This window comes from Anas platyrhynchos, chromosome 2 (genome assembly GCF_047663525.1).
Source record: "Anas platyrhynchos isolate ZD024472 breed Pekin duck chromosome 2, IASCAAS_PekinDuck_T2T, whole genome shotgun sequence".
NCBI classification, from domain to species: domain Eukaryota; kingdom Metazoa; phylum Chordata; class Aves; order Anseriformes; family Anatidae; genus Anas; species Anas platyrhynchos.
In genome coordinates this window covers 14647398-14668836 of record NC_092588.1, presented here as the reverse complement: position 1 = coordinate 14668836, position 21439 = coordinate 14647398, and the positions used below count along the sequence as shown (strand labels likewise).

Below are 21439 nucleotides of genomic sequence, written 5' to 3'. Positions count from 1 at the left end.
CTCAAGACCAGCTGATTACCGCTCCGTGTTCACTGTCTCCCAATTTTGGCTCTGCTTTGCAGGTAGCTGCATGCCTACGAGCTACCATTGCTTCCTTCAGGGAAGCTTCTGCAAAGCTTTTCGCTTCTTTCTGTGAGAGATTTAGCTCTGGGTAGCAGCTGCAAAGACCTTCGCGGAGGGACCCCACAAGTCTGGCCAAGTTTACTGCTAAGTGTATGCCTGGTAGCTACCCTTTCCTTCTCACCTCGGCATGCTTCAAGAAAAGCTTAGGCTTCCAGGATGACCCATTTTTTCTCTCTGGATCCTAAACTAGAAAAACTCTAGGCTCGGTCAAGGAGAATTTTGGCTACTTTGCAGGTTGCTACCTGCCCGGTCACTCCCTTGGCCTCTGGCAGATTGGTCTTAGGAGAAGGTTTCCCTCCCAGCCTTAGTTCTGCACAAAAGCAGCGTACCCATCTGGGGTAGCTACCTGAATGTTGGCCGAATTGGGAATTCTGTGCGTGCCCAGTAGCTACCCGTTCCTCCTCCCAGGCATACTTTGTGAAGGTTTTGGCCTCTCCCAGACAGAGAGCGACTTGTGGATTTGGTCCGCAGATCCCTTCAGGCTAGGTACCCGAGAACATTAGCCAATTTTGGAGCGAGGTACCTGCCTGGGTACCTTCCTCTACCTTCGCTGATCATGATTTCCAACACTTCTGGACTAGCTCCAGATGCAGAATTGCTTCTCAAGACCAGCTGATTACCGCTCCGTGTTCACTGTCTCCCAGTTTTGTCTCTCTTTTGTAGGTAGCTGCATGCCTACGAGCTACCATTGCTTCCTTCAGGGAAGCTTCTGCAAAGCTTTTGGCTTCTTTCTGTGAGAGATTTAGCTCTGGGTAGCAGCTGCAAAGACCTTCGCGGAGGGACCCCACAAGTCTGGCCAAGTTTACTGCTAAGTGTATGCCTGGTAGCTACCCTTTCCTTCTCACCTCGGCATGCTTCAAGAAAAGCTTAGGCTTCCAGGATGACCCATTTTTTCTCTCTGGATCCTAAACTGGAAAAACTCTAGGCTCGGTCAAGGAGAATTTTGGCTACTTTGCAGGTTGCTACCTGCCCGGTCACTCCCTTGGCCTCTGGCAGATTGGTCTTAGGAGAAGGTTTCCCTCCCAGCCTTAGTTCTGCACAAAAGCAGCGTACCCATCTGGGGTAGCTACCTCAATGTTGGCCGAATTGGGAATTCTGTGCATGCCCAGTAGCTACCCGTTCCTCCTCCCAGGCATACTTTGTGAAGGTTTTGGCCTCTCCCAGAGAGAGAGCGACTTGTGGATTTGGTCCGCAGATCCCTTCAGGCTAGGTACCCGAGAACATTAGCCAATTTTGGAGCGAGGTACCTGCCTGGGTACCTTCCTCTACCTTCGCTGATCATGATTTCCAACACTTCTGGACTAGCTCCAGATGCAGAATTGCTTCTCAAGACCAGCTGATTACCGCTCCGTGTTCACTGTCTCCCAGTTTTGTCTCTCTTTTGTAGGTAGCTGCATGCCTACGAGCTACCATTGCTTCCTTCAGGGAAGCTTCTGCAAAGCTTTTGGCTTCTTTCTGTGAGAGATTTAGCTCTGGGTAGCAGCTGCAAAGACCTTCGCGGAGGGACCCCACAAGTCTGGCCAAGTTTACTGCTAAGTGTATGCCTGGTAGCTACCCTTTCCTTCTCACCTCGGCATGCTTCAAGAAAAGCTTAGGCTTCCAGGATGACCCATTTTTTCTCTCTGGATCCTAAACTGGAAAAACTCTAGGCTCGGTCAAGGAGAATTTTGGCTACTTTGCAGGTTGCTACCTGCCCGGTCACTCCCTTGGCCTCTGGCAGATTGGTCTTAGGAGAAGGTTTCCCTCCCAGCCTTAGTTCTGCACAAAAGCAGCGTACCCATCTGGGGTAGCTACCTCAATGTTGGCCGAATTGGGAATTCTGTGCATGCCCAGTAGCTACCCGTTCCTCCTCCCAGGCATACTTTGTGAAGGTTTTGGCCTCTCCCAGAGAGAGAGCGACTTGTGGATTTGGTCCGCAGATCCCTTCAGGCTAGGTACCCGAGAACATTAGCCAATTTTGGAGCGAGGTACCTGCCTGGGTACCTTCCTCTACCTTCGCTGATCATGATTTCCAACACTTCTGGACTAGCTCCAGATGCAGAATTGCTTCTCAAGACCAGCTGATTACCGCTCCGTGTTCACTGTCTCCCAGTTTTGTCTCTCCTTTGTAGGTAGCTGCATGCCTACGAGCTACCATTGCTTCCTTCAGGGAAGCTTCTGCAAAGCTTTTGGCTTCTTTCTGTGAGAGATTTAGCTCTGGGTAGCAGCTGCAAAGACCTTCGCGGAGGGACCCCACAAGTCTGGCCAAGTTTACTGCTAAGTGTATGCCTGGTAGCTACCCTTTCCTTCTCACCTCGGCATGCTTCAAGAAAAGCTTAGGCTTCCAGGATGACCCATTTTTTCTCTCTGGATCCTAAACTAGAAAAACTCTAGGCTCGGTCAAGGAGAATTTTGGCTACTTTGCAGGTTGCTACCTGCCCGGTCACTCCCTTGGCCTCTGGCAGATTGGTCTTAGGAGAAGGTTTCCCTCCCAGCCTTAGTTCTGCACAAAAGCAGCGTACCCATCTGGGGTAGCTACCTGAATGTTGGCCGAATTGGGAATTCTGTGCATGCCCAGTAGCTACCCGTTCCTCCTCCCAGGCATACTTTGTGAAGGTTTTGGCCTCTCCCAGAGAGAGAGCGACTTGTGGATTTGGTCCGCAGATCCCTTCAGGCTAGGTACCCGAGAACATTAGCCAATTTTGGAGCGAGGTACCTGCCTGGGTACCTTCCTCTACCTTCGCTGATCATGATTTCCAACACTTCTGGACTAGCTCCAGATGCAGAATTGCTTCTCAAGACCAGCTGATTACCGCTCCGTGTTCACTGTCTCCCAGTTTTGTCTCTCCTTTGTAGGTAGCTGCATGCCTACGAGCTACCATTGCTTCCTTCAGGGAAGCTTCTGCAAAGCTTTTGGCTTCTTTCTGTGAGAGATTTAGCTCTGGGTAGTAGCTGCAAAGATCTTCGCGGAGGGACCCCACAAGTCTGGCCAAGTTTACTGCTAAGTGTATGCCTGGTAGCTACCCTTTCCTTCTCACCTCGGCATGCTTCAAGAAAAGCTTAGGCTTCCAGGATGACCCATTTTTTCTCTCTGGATCCTAAACTAGAAAAACTCTAGGCTAGGTCAAGGAGAATTTTGGCTACTTTGCACGTTGCTACCTGCCCGGTCACTCCCTTGGCCTCTGGCAGATTGGTCTTAGGAGAAGGTTTCCCTCCCAGCCTTAGTTCTGCACAAAAGCAGCGTACCCATCTGGGGTAGCTACCTCAATGTTGGCCGAATTGGGAATTCTGTGCATGCCCAGTAGCTACCCGTTCCTCCTCCCAGGCATACTTTGTGAAGGTTTTGGCCTCTCCCAGACAGAGAGCGACTTGTGGATTTGGTCCGCAGATCCCTTCAGGCTAGGTACCCGAGAACATTAGCTAATTTTGGAGCGAGGTACCTGCCTGGGTACCTTCCTCTACCTTCGCTGATCATGATTTCCAACACTTCTGGACTAGCTCCAGATGCAGAATTGCTTCTCAAGACCAGCTGATTACCGCTCCGTGTTCACTGTCTCCCAATTTTGGCTCTGCTTTGCAGGTAGCTGCATGCCTACGAGCTACCATTGCTTCCTTCAGGGAAGCTTCTGCAAAGCTTTTGGCTTCTTTCTGCGAGAGATTTAGCTCTGGGTAGCAGCTGCAAAGACCTTCGCGGAGGGACCCCACAAGTCTGGCCAAGTTTACTGCTAAGTGTATGCCTGGTAGCTACCCTTTCCTTCTCACCTCGGCATGCTTCAAGAAAAGCTTAGGCTTCCAGGATGACCGATTTTTTCTCTCTGGATCATAAACTAGAGAAACTCTAGGCTCGGTCAAGGAGAATTTTGGCTACTTTGCAGGTTGCTACCTGCCCGGTCACTCCCTTGGCCTCTGGCAGATTGGTCTTAGGAGAAGGTTTCCCTCCCAGCCTTAGTTCTGCACAAAAGCAGCGTACCCATCTGGGGTAGCTACCTGAATGTTGGCCGAATTGGGAATTCTGTGCATGCCCAGTAGCTACCCGTTCCTCCTCCCAGGCATACTTTGTGAAGGTTTTGGCCTCTCCCAGAGAGAGAGCGACTTGTGGATTTGGTCCGCAGATCCCTTCAGGCTAGGTACCCGAGAACATTAGCCAATTTTGGAGCGAGGTACCTGCCTGGGTACCTTCCTCTACCTTCGCTGATCATGATTTCCAACACTTCTGGACTAGCTCCAGATGCAGAATTGCTTCTCAAGACCAGCTGATTACCGCTCCGTGTTAACTGTCTCCCAGTTTTGTCTCTCCTTTGTAGGTAGCTGCATGCCTACGAGCTACCATTGCTTCCTTCAGGGAAGCTTCTGCAAAGCTTTTGGCTTCTTTCTGTGAGAGATTTAGCTCTGGGTAGCAGCTGCAAAGACCTTCGCGGAGGGACCCCACAAGTCTGGCCAAGTTTACTGCTAAGTGTATGCCTGGTAGCTACACTTTCTTCTCACCTCGGCATGCTTCAAGAAAAGCTTAGGCTTCCAGGATGACCCATTTTTTCTCTCTGGATCCTAAACTAGAAAAACTCTAGGCTAGGTCAAGGAGAATTTTGGCTACTTTGCAGGTTGCTACCTGCCCGGTCACTCCCTTGGCCTCTGGCAGATTGGTCTTAGGAGAAGGTTTCCCTCCCAGCCTTAGTTCTGCACAAAAGCAGCGTACCCATCTGGGGTAGCTACCTCAATGTTGGCCGAATTGGGAATTCTGTGCATGCCCAGTAGCTACCCGTTCCTCCTCCCAGGCATACTTTGTGAAGGTTTTGGCCTCTCCCAGACAGAGAGCGACTTGTGGATTTGGTCCGCAGATCCCTTCAGGCTAGGTACCCGAGAACATTAGCCAATTTTGGAGCGAGGTACCTGCCTGGGTACCTTCCTCTACCTTCGCTGATCATGATTTCCAACACTTCTGGACTAGCTCCAGATGCAGAATTGCTTCTCAAGACCAGCTGATTACCGCTCCGTGTTCACTGTCTCCCAGTTTTGTCTCTCCTTTGTAGGTAGCTGCATGCCTGCTAGCTAACATTGCTTCCTCCAGGGAAGCTTCTGCAAAGCTTTTGGCTTCTTTCTGTGAGAGATTTAGCTCTGGGTAGCAGCTGCAAAGACCTTCGCGGAGGGACCCCACAAGTCTGGCCAAGTTTACTGCTAAGTGTATGCCTGGTAGCTACCCTTTCCTTCTCACCTCGGCATGCTTCAAGAAAAGCTTAGGCTTCCAGGATGACCCATTTTTTCTCTCTGGATCCTAAACTAGAAAAACTCTAGGCTCGGTCAAGGAGAATTTTGGCTACTTTGCAGGTTGCTACCTGCCCGGTCACTCCCTTGGCCTCGGGCAGATTGGTCTTAGGAGAAGGTTTCCCTCCCAGCCTTAGTTCTGCACAAAAGCAGCGTACCCATCTGGGGTAGCTACCTCAATGTTGGCCGAATTGGGAATTCTGTGCATGCCCAGTAGCTACCCGTTCCTCCTCCCAGGCATACTTTGTGAAGGTTTTGGCCTCTCCCAGACAGAGAGCGACTTGTGGATTTGGTCCGCAGATCCCTTCAGGCTAGGTACCCGAGAACATTAGCTAATTTTGGAGCGAGGTACCTGCCTGGGTACCTTCCTCTACCTTCGCTGATCATGATTTCCAACACTTCTGGACTAGCTCCAGATGCAGAATTGCTTCTCAAGACCAGCTGATTACCGCTCCGTGTTCACTGTCTCCCAGTTTTGCCTCTCTTTTGTAGGTAGCTGCATGCCTACGAGCTACCATTGCTTCCTTCAGGGAAGCTTCTGCAAAGCTTTTGGCTTCTTTCTGCGAGAGATTTAGCTCTGGGTAGCGGCTGCAAAGACCTTCGCGGAGGGACCCCACAAGTCTGGCCAAGTTTACTGGTAAGTGTATGCCTGGTAGCTACCCTTTCCTTCTCACCTCGGCATGCTTCAAGAAAAGCTTAGGCTTCCAGGATGACCCATTTTTTCTCTCTGGATCCTAAACTAGAAAAACTCTAGGCTCGGTCAAGGAGAATTTTGGCTACTTTGCAGGTTGCTACCTGCCCGGTCACTCCCTTGGCCTCTGGCAGATTGGTCTTAGGAGAAGGTTTCCCTCCCAGCCTTAGTTCTGCACAAAAGCAGCGTACCCATCTGGGGTAGCTACCTCAATGTTGGCCGAATTGGGAATTCTGTGCATGCCCAGTAGCTACCCGTTCCTCCTCCCAGGCATACTTTGTGAAGGTTTTGGCCTCTCCCAGAGAGAGAGCGACTTGTGGATTTGGTCCGCAGATCCCTTCAGGCTAGGTACCCGAGAACATTAGCCAATTTTGGAGCGAGGTACCTGCCTGGGTACCTTCCTCTACCTTCGCTGATCATGATTTCCAACACTTCTGGACTAGCTCCAGATGCAGAATTGCTTCTCAAGACCAGCTGATTACCGCTCCGTGTTCACTGTCTCCCAGTTTTGTCTCTCTTTTGTAGGTAGCTGCATGCCTACGAGCTACCATTGCTTCCTTCAGGGAAGCTTCTGCAAAGCTTTTGGCTTCTTTCTGCGAGAGATTTAGCTCTGGGTAGCAGCTGCAAAGACCTTCGGGGAGGGACCCCACAAGTCTGGCCAAGTTTACTGGTAAGTGTATGCCTGGTAGCTACCCTTTCCTTCTCACCTCGGCATGCTTCAAGAAAAGCTTAGGCTTCCAGGATGACCCATTTTTTCTCTCTGGATCCTAAACTAGAGAAACTCTAGGCTCGGTCAAGGAGAATTTTGGCTACTTTGCAGGTTGCTACCTGCCCGGTCACTCCCTTGGCCTCTGGCAGATTGGTCTTAGGAGAAGGTTTCCCTCCCAGCCTTAGTTCTGCACAAAAGCAGCGTACCCATCTGGGGTAGCTACCTCAATGTTGGCCGAATTGGGAATTCTGTGCATGCCCAGTAGCTACCCGTTCCTCCTCCCAGGCATACTTTGTGAAGGTTTTGGCCTCTCCCAGAGAGAGAGCGACTTGTGGATTTGGTCCGCAGATCCCTTCAGGCTAGGTACCCGAGAACATTAGCCAATTTTGGAGCGAGGTACCTGCCTGGGTACCTTCCTCTACCTTCGCTGATCATGATTTCCAACACTTCTGGACTAGCTCCAGATGCAGAATTGCTTCTCAAGACCAGCTGATTACCGCTCCGTGTTAACTGTCTCCCAGTTTTGTCTCTCCTTTGCAGGTAGCTGCATGCCTACGAGCTACCATTGCTTCCTTCAGGGAAGCTTCTGCAAAGCTTTTGGCTTCTTTCTGCGAGAGATTTAGCTCTGGGTAGCAGCTGCAAAGACCTTCGGGGAGGGACCCCACAAGTCTGGCCAAGTTTACTGCTAAGTGTATGCCTGGTAGCTACCCTTCTCACCTCGGCATGCTTCAAGAAAAGCTTAGGCTTCCAGGATGACCGATTTTTTCTCTCTGGATCCTAAACTAGAAAAACTCTAGGCTAGGTCAAGGAGAATTTTGGCTACTTTGCACGTTGCTACCTGCCCGGTCACTCCCTTGGCCTCTGGCAGATTGGTCTTAGGAGAAGGTTTCCCTCCCAGCCTTAGTTCTGCACAAAAGCAGCGTACCCATCTGGGGTAGCTACCTCAATGTTGGCCGAATTGGGAATTCTGTGCATGCCCAGTAGCTACCCGTTCCTCCTCCCAGGCATACTTTGTGAAGGTTTTGGCCTCTCCCAGAGAGAGAGCGACTTGTGGATTTGGTCCGCAGATCCCTTCAGGCTAGGTACCCGAGAACATTAGCCAATTTTGGAGCGAGGTACCTGCCTGGGTACCTTCCTCTACCTTCGCTGATCATGATTTCCAACACTTCTGGACTAGCTCCAGATGCAGAATTGCTTCTCAAGACCAGCTGATTACCGCTCCGTGTTCACTGTCTCCCAGTTTTGTCTCTCCTTTGTAGGTAGCTGCATGCCTACGAGCTACCATTGCTTCCTTCAGGGAAGCTTCTGCAAAGCTTTTGGCTTCTTTCTGTGAGAGATTTAGCTCTGGGTAGCAGCTGCAAAGACCTTCGCGGAGGGACCCCACAAGTCTGGCCAAGTTTACTGCTAAGTGTATGCCTGGTAGCTACCCTTTCCTTCTCACCTCGGCATGCTTCAAGAAAAGCTTAGGCTTCCAGGATGACCCATTTTTTCTCTCTGGATCCTAAACTAGAAAAACTCTAGGCTAGGTCAAGGAGAATTTTGGCTACTTTGCAGGTTGCTACCTGCCCGGTCACTCCCTTGGCCTCTGGCAGATTGGTCTTAGGAGAAGGTTTCCCTCGCGACCTTAGTTCTGCACAAAAGCAGCGTACCCATCTGGGGTAGCTACCTGAATGTTGGCCGAATTGGGAATTCTGTGCATGCCCAGTAGCTACCCGTTCCTCCTCCCAGGCATACTTTGTGAAGGTTTTGGCCTCTCCCAGAGAGAGAGCGACTTGTGGATTTGGTCCGCAGATCCCTTCAGGCTAGGTACCCGAGAACATTAGCCAATTTTGGAGCGAGGTACCTGCCTGGGTACCTTCCTCTACCTTCGCTGATCATGATTTCCAACACTTCTGGACTAGCTCCAGATGCAGAATTGCTTCTCAAGACCAGCTGATTACCGCTCCGTGTTCACTGTCTCCCAGTTTTGTCTCTCCTTTGTAGGTAGCTGCATGCCTGCTAGCTACCATTGCTTCCTCCAGGGAAGCTTCTGCCAAGCTTTTGGCTTCTTTCTGTGAGAGATTTAGCTCTGGGTAGCAGCTGCAAAGACCTTCGCGGAGGGACCCCACAAGTCTGGCCAAGTTTACTGCTAAGTGTATGCCTGGTAGCTACCCTTTCCTTCTCACCTCGGCATGCTTCAAGAAAAGCTTAGGCTTCCAGGATGACCCATTTTTTCTCTCTGGATCCTAAACTAGAAAAACTCTAGGCTCGGTCAAGGAGAATTTTGGCTACTTTGCAGGTTGCTACCTGCCCGGTCACTCCCTTGGCCTCTGGCAGATTGGTCTTAGGAGAAGGTTTCCCTCGCGACCTTAGTTCTGCACAAAAGCAGCGTACCCATCTGGGGTAGCTACCTCAATGTTGGCCGAATTGGGAATTCTGTGCATGCCCAGTAGCTACCCGTTCCTCCTCCCAGGCATACTTTGTGAAGGTTTTGGCCTCTCCCAGAGAGAGAGCGACTTGTGGATTTGGTCCGCAGATCCCTTCAGGCTAGGTACCCGAGAACATTAGCCAATTTTGGAGCGAGGTACCTGCCTGGGTACCTTCCTCTACCTTCGCTGATCATGATTTCCAACACTTCTGGACTAGCTCCAGATGCAGAATTGCTTCTCAAGACCAGCTGATTACCGCTCCGTGTTCACTGTCTCCCAGTTTTGTCTCTCTTTTGTAGGTAGCTGCATGCCTACGAGCTACCATTGCTTCCTTCAGGGAAGCTTCTGCAAAGCTTTTGGCTTCTTTCTGCGAGAGATTTAGCTCTGGGTAGCAGCTGCAAAGACCTTCGGGGAGGGACCCCACAAGTCTGGCCAAGTTTACTGCTAAGTGTATGCCTGGTAGCTACCCTTCTCACCTCGGCATGCTTCAAGAAAAGCTTAGGCTTCCAGGATGACCGATTTTTTCTCTCTGGATCCTAAACTAGAAAAACTCTAGGCTAGGTCAAGGAGAATTTTGGCTACTTTGCAGGTTGCTACCTGCCCGGTCACTCCCTTGGCCTCTGGCAGATTGGTCTTAGGAGAAGGTTTCCCTCGCGACCTTAGTTCTGCACAAAAGCAGCGTACCCATCTGGGGTAGCTACCTGAATGTTGGCCGAATTGGGAATTCTGTGCATGCCCAGTAGCTACCCGTTCCTCCTCCCAGGCATACTTTGTGAAGGTTTTGGCCTCTCCCAGAGAGAGAGCGACTTGTGGATTTGGTCCGCAGATCCCTTCAGGCTAGGTACCCGAGAACATTAGCCAATTTTGGAGCGAGGTACCTGCCTGGGTACCTTCCTCTACCTTCGCTGATCATGATTTCCAACACTTCTGGACTAGCTCCAGATGCAGAATTGCTTCTCAAGACCAGCTGATTACCGCTCCGTGTTCACTGTCTCCCAGTTTTGTCTCTCCTTTGTAGGTAGCTGCATGCCTGCTAGCTAACATTGCTTCCTCCAGGGAAGCTTCTGCCAAGCTTTTGGCTTCTTTCTGTGAGAGATTTAGCTCTGGGTAGCAGCTGCAAAGACCTTCGCGGAGGGACCCCACAAGTCTGGCCAAGTTTACTGCTAAGTGTATGCCTGGTAGCTACCCTTTCCTTCTCACCTCGGCATGCTTCAAGAAAAGCTTAGGCTTCCAGGATGACCCATTTTTTCTCTCTGGATCCTAAACTAGAAAAACTCTAGGCTCGGTCAAGGAGAATTTTGGCTACTTTGCAGGTTGCTACCTGCCCGGTCACTCCCTTGGCCTCTGGCAGATTGGTCTTAGGAGAAGGTTTCCCTCGCGACCTTAGTTCTGCACAAAAGCAGCGTACCCATCTGGGGTAGCTACCTCAATGTTGGCCGAATTGGGAATTCTGTGCATGCCCAGTAGCTACCCGTTCCTCCTCCCAGGCATACTTTGTGAAGGTTTTGGCCTCTCCCAGAGAGAGAGCGACTTGTGGATTTGGTCCGCAGATCCCTTCAGGCTAGGTACCCGAGAACATTAGCCAATTTTGGAGCGAGGTACCTGCCTGGGTACCTTCCTCTACCTTCGCTGATCATGATTTCCAACACTTCTGGACTAGCTCCAGATGCAGAATTGCTTCTCAAGACCAGCTGATTACCGCTCCGTGTTCACTGTCTCCCAGTTTTGTCTCTCTTTTGTAGGTAGCTGCATGCCTACGAGCTACCATTGCTTCCTTCAGGGAAGCTTCTGCAAAGCTTTTGGCTTCTTTCTGCGAGAGATTTAGCTCTGGGTAGCAGCTGCAAAGACCTTCGCGGAGGGACCCCACAAGTCTGGCCAAGTTTACTGCTAAGTGTATGCCTGGTAGCTACCCTTTCCTTCTCACCTCGGCATGCTTCAAGAAAAGCTTAGGCTTCCAGGATGACCCATTTTTTCTCTCTGGATCCTAAACTAGAAAAACTCTAGGCTCGGTCAAGGAGAATTTTGGCTACTTTGCAGGTTGCTACCTGCCCGGTCACTCCCTTGGCCTCTGGCAGATTGGTCTTAGGAGAAGGTTTCCCTCCCAGCCTTAGTTCTGCACAAAAGCAGCGTACCCATCTGGGGTAGCTACCTCAATGTTGGCCGAATTGGGAATTCTGTGCATGCCCAGTAGCTACCCGTTCCTCCTCCCAGGCATACTTTGTGAAGGTTTTGGCCTCTCCCAGAGAGAGAGCGACTTGTGGATTTGGTCCGCAGATCCCTTCAGGCTAGGTACCCGAGAACATTAGCCAATTTTGGAGCGAGGTACCTGCCTGGGTACCTTCCTCTACCTTCGCTGATCATGATTTCCAACACTTCTGGACTAGCTCCAGATGCAGAATTGCTTCTCAAGACCAGCTGATTACCGCTCCGTGTTCACTGTCTCCCAGTTTTGTCTCTCTTTTGTAGGTAGCTGCATGCCTACGAGCTACCATTGCTTCCTTCAGGGAAGCTTCTGCAAAGCTTTTGGCTTCTTTCTGCGAGAGATTTAGCTCTGGGTAGCAGCTGCAAAGACCTTCGGGGAGGGACCCCACAAGTCTGGCCAAGTTTACTGCTAAGTGTATGCCTGGTAGCTACCCTTCTCACCTCGGCATGCTTCAAGAAAAGCTTAGGCTTCCAGGATGACCGATTTTTTCTCTCTGGATCCTAAACTAGAAAAACTCTAGGCTAGGTCAAGGAGAATTTTGGCTACTTTGCACGTTGCTACCTGCCCGGTCACTCCCTTGGCCTCTGGCAGATTGGTCTTAGGAGAAGGTTTCCCTCCCAGCCTTAGTTCTGCACAAAAGCAGCGTACCCATCTGGGGTAGCTACCTCAATGTTGGCCGAATTGGGAATTCTGTGCATGCCCAGTAGCTACCCGTTCCTCCTCCCAGGCATACTTTGTGAAGGTTTTGGCCTCTCCCAGAGAGAGAGCGACTTGTGGATTTGGTCCGCAGATCCCTTCAGGCTAGGTACCCGAGAACATTAGCCAATTTTGGAGCGAGGTACCTGCCTGGGTACCTTCCTCTACCTTCGCTGATCATGATTTCCAACACTTCTGGACTAGCTCCAGATGCAGAATTGCTTCTCAAGACCAGCTGATTACCGCTCCGTGTTCACTGTCTCCCAGTTTTGTCTCTCCTTTGTAGGTAGCTGCATGCCTGCTAGCTACCATTGCTTCCTCCAGGGAAGCTTCTGCAAAGCTTTTGGCTTCTTTCTGTGAGAGATTTAGCTCTGGGTAGCAGCTGCAAAGACCTTCGCGGAGGGACCCCACAAGTCTGGCCAAGTTTACTGCTAAGTGTATGCCTGGTAGCTACCCTTTCCTTCTCACCTCGGCATGCTTCAAGAAAAGCTTAGGCTTCCAGGATGACCCATTTTTTCTCTCTGGATCCTAAACTAGAAAAACTCTAGGCTAGGTCAAGGAGAATTTTGGCTACTTTGCAGGTTGCTACCTGCCCGGTCACTCCCTTGGCCTCTGGCAGATTGGTCTTAGGAGAAGGTTTCCCTCGCGACCTTAGTTCTGCACAAAAGCAGCGTACCCATCTGGGGTAGCTACCTGAATGTTGGCCGAATTGGGAATTCTGTGCATGCCCAGTAGCGACCCGTTCCTCCTCCCAGGCATACTTTGTGAAGGTTTTGGCCTCTCCCAGAGAGAGAGCGACTTGTGGATTTGGTCCGCAGATCCCTTCAGGCTAGGTACCCGAGAACATTAGCCAATTTTGGAGCGAGGTACCTGCCTGGGTACCTTCCTCTACCTTCGCTGATCATGATTTCCAACACTTCTGGACTAGCTCCAGATGCAGAATTGCTTCTCAAGACCAGCTGATTACCGCTCCGTGTTAACTGTCTCCCAGTTTTGTCTCTCCTTTGCAGGTAGCTGCATGCCTACGAGCTACCATTGCTTCCTTCAGGGAAGCTTCTGCAAAGCTTTTGGCTTCTTTCTGCGAGAGATTTAGCTCTGGGTAGCAGCTGCAAAGACCTTCGGGGAGGGACCCCACAAGTCTGGCCAAGTTTACTGCTAAGTGTATGCCTGGTAGCTACCCTTCTCACCTCGGCATGCTTCAAGAAAAGCTTAGTCTTCCAGGATGACCGATTTTTTCTCTCTGGATCCTAAACTAGAAAAACTCTAGGCTAGGTCAAGGAGAATTTTGGCTACTTTGCAGGTTGCTACCTGCCCGGTCACTCCCTTGGCCTCTGGCAGATTGGTCTTAGGAGAAGGTTTCCCTCCCAGCCTTAGTTCTGCACAAAAGCAGCGTACCCATCTGGGGTAGCTACCTCAATGTTGGCCGAATTGGGAATTCTGTGCATGCCCAGTAGCTACCCGTTCCTCCTCCCAGGCATACTTTGTGAAGGTTTTGGCCTCTCCCAGAGAGAGAGCGACTTGTGGATTTGGTCCGCAGATCCCTTCAGGCTAGGTACCCGAGAACATTAGCCAATTTTGGAGCGAGGTACCTGCCTGGGTACCTTCCTCTACCTTCGCTGATCATGATTTCCAACACTTCTGGACTAGCTCCAGATGCAGAATTGCTTCTCAAGACCAGCTGATTACCGCTCCATGTTCACTGTCTCCCAGTTTTGTCTCTCCTTTGTAGGTAGCTGCATGCCTACGAGCTACCATTGCTTCCTTCAGGGAAGCTTCTGCAAAGCTTTTGGCTTCTTTCTGTGAGAGATTTAGCTCTGGGTAGCAGCTGCAAAGACCTTCGCGGAGGGACCCCACAAGTCTGGCCAAGTTTACTGCTAAGTGTATGCCTGGTAGCTACCCTTTCCTTCTCACCTCGGCATGCTTCAAGAAAAGCTTAGTCTTCCAGGATGACCCATTTTTTCTCTCTGGATCCTAAACTAGAAAAACTCTAGGCTAGGTCAAGGAGAATTTTGGCTACTTTGCAGGTTGCTACCTGCCCGGTCACTCCCTTGGCCTCTGGCAGATTGGTCTTAGGAGAAGGTTTCCCTCCCAGCCTTAGTTCTGCACAAAAGCAGCGTACCCATCTGGGGTAGCTACCTCAATGTTGGCCGAATTGGGAATTCTGTGCATGCCCAGTAGCTACCCGTTCCTCCTCCCAGGCATACTTTGTGAAGGTTTTGGCCTCTCCCAGAGAGAGAGCGACTTGTGGATTTGGTCCGCAGATCCCTTCAGGCTAGGTACCCGAGAACATTAGCCAATTTTGGAGCGAGGTACCTGCCTGGGTACCTTCCTCTACCTTCGCTGATCATGATTTCCAACACTTCTGGACTAGCTCCAGATGCAGAATTGCTTCTCAAGACCAGCTGATTACCGCTCCGTGTTCACTGTCTCCCAGTTTTGGCTCTCCTTTGTAGGTAGCTGCATGCCTGCTAGCTACCATTGCTTCCTCAAGGGAAGCTTCTGCAAAGCTTTTGGCTTCTTTCTGCGAGAGATTTAGCTCTGGGTAGCAGCTGCAAAGACCTTCGCGGAGGGACCCCACAAGTCTGGCCAAGTTTACTGCTAAGTGTATGCCTGGTAGCTACCCTTTCCTTCTCACCTCGGCATGCTTCAAGAAAAGCTTAGGCTTCCAGGATGACCCATTTTTTCTCTCTGGATCCTAAACTAGAAAAACTCTAGGCTAGGTCAAGGAGAATTTTGGCTACTTTGCAGGTTGCTACCTGCCCGGTCACTCCCTTGGCCTCTGGCACATTGGTCTTAGGAGAAGGTTTCCCTCCCAGCCTTAGTTCTGCACAAAAGCAGCGTACCCATCTGGGGTAGCTACCTCAATGTTGGCCGAATTGGGAATTCTGTGCATGCCCAGTAGCTACCCGTTCCTCCTCCCAGGCATACTTTGTGAAGGTTTTGGCCTCTCCCAGACAGAGAGCGACTTGTGGATTTGGTCCGCAGATCCCTTCAGGCTAGGTACCCGAGAACATTAGCCAATTTTGGAGCGAGGTACCTGCCTGGGTACCTTCCTCTACCTTCGCTGATCATGATTTCCAACACTTCTGGACTAGCTCCAGATGCAGAATTGCTTCTCAAGACCAGCTGATTACCGCTCCGTGTTCACTGTCTCCCAGTTTTGTCTCTCCTTTGTAGGTAGCTGCATGCCTGCTAGCTACCATTGCTTCCTCAAGGGAAGCTTCTGCAAAGCTTTTGGCTTCTTTCTGTGAGAGATTTAGCTCTGGGTAGCAGCTGCAAAGACCTTCGCGGAGGGACCCCACAAGTCTGGCCAAGTTTACTGCTAAGTGTATGCCTGGTAGCTACCCTTTCCTTCTCACCTCGGCATGCTTCAAGAAAAGCTTAGGCTTCCAGGATGACCCATTTTTTCTCTCTGGATCCTAAACTAGAAAAACTCTAGGCTAGGTCAAGGAGAATTTTGGCTACTTTGCAGGTTGCTACCTGCCCGGTCACTCCCTTGGCCTCGGGCAGATTGGTCTTAGGAGAAGGTTTCCCTCCCAGCCTTAGTTCTGCACAAAAGCAGCGTACCCATCTGGGGTAGCTACCTCAATGTTGGCCGAATTGGGAATTCTGTGCATGCCCAGTAGCTACCCGTTCCTCCTCCCAGGCATACTTTGTGAAGGTTTTGGCCTCTCCCAGACAGAGAGCGACTTGTGGATTTGGTCCGCAGATCCCTTCAGGCTAGGTACCCGAGAACATTAGCCAATTTTGGAGCGAGGTACCTGCCTGGGTACCTTCCTCTACCTTCGCTGATCATGATTTCCAACACTTCTGGACTAGCTCCAGATGCAGAATTGCTTCTCAAGACCAGCTGATTACCACTCCGTGTTCACTGTCACCCAGTTTTGTCTCTCCTTTGTAGGTAGCTGCATGCCTGCTAGCTACCATTGCTTCCTCAAGGGAAGCTTCTGCAAAGCTTTTGGCTTCTTTCTGTGAGAGATTTAGCTCTGGGTAGCAGCTGCAAAGACCTTCGCGGAGGGACCCCACAAGTCTGGCCAAGTTTACTGCTAAGTGTATGCCTGGTAGCTACCCTTTCCTTCTCACCTCGGCATGCTTCAAGAAAAGCTTAGGCTTCCAGGATGACCCATTTTTTCTCTCTGGATCCTAAACTAGAAAAACTCTAGGCTAGGTCAAGGAGAATTTTGGCTACTTTGCAGGTTGCTACCTGCCCGGTCACTCCCTTGGCCTCTGGCAGATTGGTCTTAGGAGAAGGTTTCCCTCCCAGCCTTAGTTCTGCACAAAAGCAGCGTACCCATCTGGGGTAGCTACCTCAATGTTGGCCGAACTGGGAATTCTGTGCATGCCCAGTAGCTACCCGTTCCTCCTCCCAGGCATACTTTGTGAAGGTTTTGGCCTCTCCCAGACAGAGAGCGACTTGTGGATTTGGTCCGCAGATCCCTTCAGGCTAGGTACCCGAGAACATTAGCCAATTTTGGAGCGAGGTACCTGCCTGGGTACCTTCCTCTACCTTCGCTGATCATGATTTCCAACACTTCTGGACTAGCTCCAGATGCAGAATTGCTTCTGAAGACCAGCTGATTACCGCTCCGTGTTCACTGTCTCCCAGTTTTGTCTCTCCTTTGTAGGTAGCTGCATGCCTGCTAGCTACCATTGCTTCCTTCAGGGAAGCTTCTGCAAAGCTTTTGGCTTCTTTCTGTGAGAGATTTAGCTCTGGGTAGCAGCTGCAAAGACCTTCGCGGAGGGACCCCACAAGTCTGGCCAAGTTTACTGCTAAGTGTATGCCTGGTAGCTACCCTTTCCTTCTCACCTCGGCATGCTTCAAGAAAAGCTTAGGCTTCCAGGATGACCCATTTTTTCTCTCTGGATCCTAAACTAGAAAAACTCTAGGCTAGGTCAAGGAGAATTTTGGCTACTTTGCAGGTTGCTACCTGCCCGGTCACTCCCTTGGCCTCTGGCAGATTGGTCTTAGGAGAAGGTTTCCCTCGCGACCTTAGTTCTGCACAAAAGCAGCGTACCCATCTGGGGTAGCTACCTGAATGTTGGCCGAATTGGGAATTCTGTGCATGCCCAGTAGCGACCCGTTCCTCCTCCCAGGCATACTTTGTGAAGGTTTTGGCCTCTCCCAGACAGAGAGCGACTTGTGGATTTGGTCCGCAGATCCCTTCAGGCTAGGTACCCGAGAACATTAGCCAATTTTGGAGCGAGGTACCTGCCTGGGTACCTTCCTCTACCTTCGCTGATCATGATTTCCAACACTTCTGGACTAGCTCCAGATGCAGAATTGCTTCTCAAGACCAGCTGATTACCGCTCCGTGTTAACTGTCTCCCAGTTTTGTCTCTCCTTTGCAGGTAGCTGCATGCCTACGAGCTACCATTGCTTCCTTCAGGGAAGCTTCTGCAAAGCTTTTGGCTTCTTTCTGCGAGAGATTTAGCTCTGGGTAGCAGCTGCAAAGACCTTCGGGGAGGGACCCCACAAGTCTGGCCAAGTTTACTGCTAAGTGTATGCCTGGTAGCTACCCTTCTCACCTCGGCATGCTTCAAGAAAAGCTTAGTCTTCCAGGATGACCGATTTTTTCTCTCTGGATCCTAAACTAGAAAAACTCTAGGCTAGGTCAAGGAGAATTTTGGCTACTTTGCAGGTTGCTACCTGCCCGGTCACTCCCTTGGCCTCTGGCAGATTGGTCTTAGGAGAAGGTTTCCCTCCCAGCCTTAGTTCTGCACAAAAGCAGCGTACCCATCTGGGGTAGCTACCTCAATGTTGGCCGAATTGGGAATTCTGTGCATGCCCAGTAGCTACCCGTTCCTCCTCCCAGGCATACTTTGTGAAGGTTTTGGCCTCTCCCAGAGAGAGAGCGACTTGTGGATTTGGTCCGCAGATCCCTTCAGGCTAGGTACCCGAGAACATTAGCCAATTTTGGAGCGAGGTACCTGCCTGGGTACCTTCCTCTACCTTCGCTGATCATGATTTCCAACACTTCTGGACTAGCTCCAGATGCAGAATTGCTTCTCAAGACCAGCTGATTACCGCTCCATGTTCACTGTCTCCCAGTTTTGTCTCTCCTTTGTAGGTAGCTGCATGCCTACGAGCTACCATTGCTTCCTTCAGGGAAGCTTCTGCAAAGCTTTTGGCTTCTTTCTGTGAGAGATTTAGCTCTGGGTAGCAGCTGCAAAGACCTTCGCGGAGGGACCCCACAAGTCTGGCCAAGTTTACTGCTAAGTGTATGCCTGGTAGCTACCCTTTCCTTCTCACCTCGGCATGCTTCAAGAAAAGCTTAGTCTTCCAGGATGACCCATTTTTTCTCTCTGGATCCTAAACTAGAAAAACTCTAGGCTAGGTCAAGGAGAATTTTGGCTACTTTGCAGGTTGCTACCTGCCCGGTCACTCCCTTGGCCTCTGGCAGATTGGTCTTAGGAGAAGGTTTCCCTCCCAGCCTTAGTTCTGCACAAAAGCAGCGTACCCATCTGGGGTAGCTACCTCAATGTTGGCCGAATTGGGAATTCTGTGCATGCCCAGTAGCTACCCGTTCCTCCTCCCAGGCATACTTTGTGAAGGTTTTGGCCTCTCCCAGAGAGAGAGCGACTTGTGGATTTGGTCCGCAGATCCCTTCAGGCTAGGTACCCGAGAACATTAGCCAATTTTGGAGCGAGGTACCTGCCTGGGTACCTTCCTCTACCTTCGCTGATCATGATTTCCAACACTTCTGGACTAGCTCCAGATGCAGAATTGCTTCTCAAGACCAGCTGATTACCGCTCCGTGTTCACTGTCTCCCAGTTTTGGCTCTCCTTTGTAGGTAGCTGCATGCCTGCTAGCTACCATTGCTTCCTCAAGGGAAGCTTCTGCAAAGCTTTTGGCTTCTTTCTGCGAGAGATTTAGCTCTGGGTAGCAGCTGCAAAGACCTTCGCGGAGGGACCCCACAAGTCTGGCCAAGTTTACTGCTAAGTGTATGCCTGGTAGCTACCCTTTCCTTCTCACCTCGGCATGCTTCAAGAAAAGCTTAGGCTTCCAGGATGACCCATTTTTTCTCTCTGGATCCTAAACTAGAAAAACTCTAGGCTCGGTCAAGGAGAATTTTGGCTACTTTGCAGGTTGCTACCTGCCCGGTCACTCCCTTGGCCTCTGGCACATTGGTCTTAGGAGAAGGTTTCCCTCCCAGCCTTAGTTCTGCACAAAAGCAGCGTACCCATCTGGGGTAGCTACCTCAATGTTGGCCGAATTGGGAATTCTGTGCATGCCCAGTAGCTACCCGTTCCTCCTCCCAGGCATACTTTGTGAAGGTTTTGGCCTCTCCCAGACAGAGAGCGACTTGTGGATTTGGTCCGCAGATCCCTTCAGGCTAGGTACCCGAGAACATTAGCCAATTTTGGAGCGAGGTACCTGCCTGGGTACCTTCCTCTACCTTCGCTGATCATGATTTCCAACACTTCTGGACTAGCTCCAGATGCAGAATTGCTTCTCAAGACCAGCTGATTACCGCTCCGTGTTCACTGTCTCCCAGTTTTGTCTCTCCTTTGTAGGTAGCTGCATGCCTGCTAGCTACCATTGCTTCCTCAAGGGAAGCTTCTGCAAAGCTTTTGGCTTCTTTCTGTGAGAGATTTAGCTCTGGGTAGCAGCTGCAAAGACCTTCGCGGAGGGACCCCACAAGTCTGGCCAAGTTTACTGCTAAGTGTATGCCTGGTAGCTACCCTTTCCTTCTCACCTCGGCATGCTTCAAGAAAAGCTTAGGCTTCCAGGATGACCCATTTTTTCTCTCTGGATCCTAAACTAGAAAAACTCTAGGCTAGGTCAAGGAGAATTTTGGCTACTTTGCAGGTTGCTACCTGCCCGGTCACTCCCTTGGCCTCGGGCAGATTGGTCTTAGGAGAAGGTTTCCCTCCCAGCCTTAGTTCTGCACAAAAGCAGCGTACCCATCTGGGGTAGCTACCTCAATGTTGGCCGAATTGGGAATTCTGTGCATGCCCAGTAGCTACCCGTTCCTCCTCCCAGGCATACTTTGTGAAGGTTTTGGCCTCTCCCAGAGAGAGAGCGACTTGTGGATTTGGTCCGCAGATCCCTTCAGGCTAGGTACCCGAGAACATTAGCCAATTTTGGAGCGAGGTACCTGCCTGGGTACCTTCCTCTACCTTCGCTGATCATGATTTCCAACACTTCTGGACTAGCTCCAGATGCAGAATTGCTTCTCAAGACCAGCTGATTACCACTCCGTGTTCACTGTCACCCAGTTTTGTCTCTCCTTTGTAGGTAGCTGCATGCCTGCTAGCTACCATTGCTTCCTCAAGGGAAGCTTCTGCAAAGCTTTTGGCTTCTTTCTGTGAGAGATTTAGCTCTGGGTAGCAGCTGCAAAGACCTTCGCGGAGGGACCCCACAAGTCTGGCCAAGTTTACTGCTAAGTGTATGCCTGGTAGCTACCCTTTCCTTCTCACCTCGGCATGCTTCAAGAAAAGCTTAGGCTTCCAGGATGACCCATTTTTTCTCTCTGGATCCTAAACTAGAAAAACTCTAGGCTAGGTCAAGGAGAATTTTGGCTACTTTGCAGGTTGCTACCTGCCCGGTCACTCCCTTGGCCTCTGGCAGATTGGTCTTAGGAGAAGGTTTCCCTCCCAGCCTTAGTTCTGCACAAAAGCAGCGTACCCATCTGGGGTAGCTACCTCAATGTTGGCCGAACTGGGAATTCTGTGCATGCCCAGTAGCTACCCGTTCCTCCTCCCAGGCATACTTTGTGAAGGTTTTGGCCTCTCCCAGACAGAGAGCGACTTGTGGATTTGGTCCGCAGATCCCTTCAGGCTAGGTACCCGAGAACATTAGCCAATTTTGGAGCGAGGTACCTGCCTGGGTACCTTCCTCTACCTTCGCTGATCATGATTTCCAACACTTCTGGACTAGCTCCAGATGCAGAATTGCTTCTGAAGACCAGCTGATTACCGCTCCGTGTTCACTGTCTCCCAGTTTTGTCTCTCCTTTGTAGGTAGCTGCATGCCTGCTAGCTACCATTGCTTCCTTCAGGGAAGCTTCTGCAAAGCTTTTGGCTTCTTTCTGTGAGAGATTTAGCTCTGGGTAGCAGCTGCAAAGACCTTCGCGGAGGGACCCCACAAGTCTGGCCAAGTTTACTGCTAAGTGTATGCCTGGTAGCTACCCTTTCCTTCTCACCTCGGCATGCTTCAAGAAAAGCTTAGGCTTCCAGGATGACCCATTTTTTCTCTCTGGATCCTAAACTAGAAAAACTCTAGGCTAGGTCAAGGAGAATTTTGGCTACTTTGCACGTTGCTACCTGCCCGGTCACTCCCTTGGCCTCGGGCAGATTGGTCTTAGGAGAAGGTTTCCCTCCCAGCCTTAGTTCTGCACAAAAGCAGCGTACCCATCTGGGGTAGCTAC

At 50.8% G+C, this 21439-nt stretch overlaps 1 protein-coding gene across 9 annotated transcripts in view; it reads right to left on the bottom strand.

Annotated features, from left to right (window-relative positions):
• Nucleotides 1-21439, bottom strand: part of LOC140001818 (uncharacterized) — an 87838-nt gene that overhangs the window by 51203 nt on the left and 15196 nt on the right. The window lies entirely within an intron of this gene.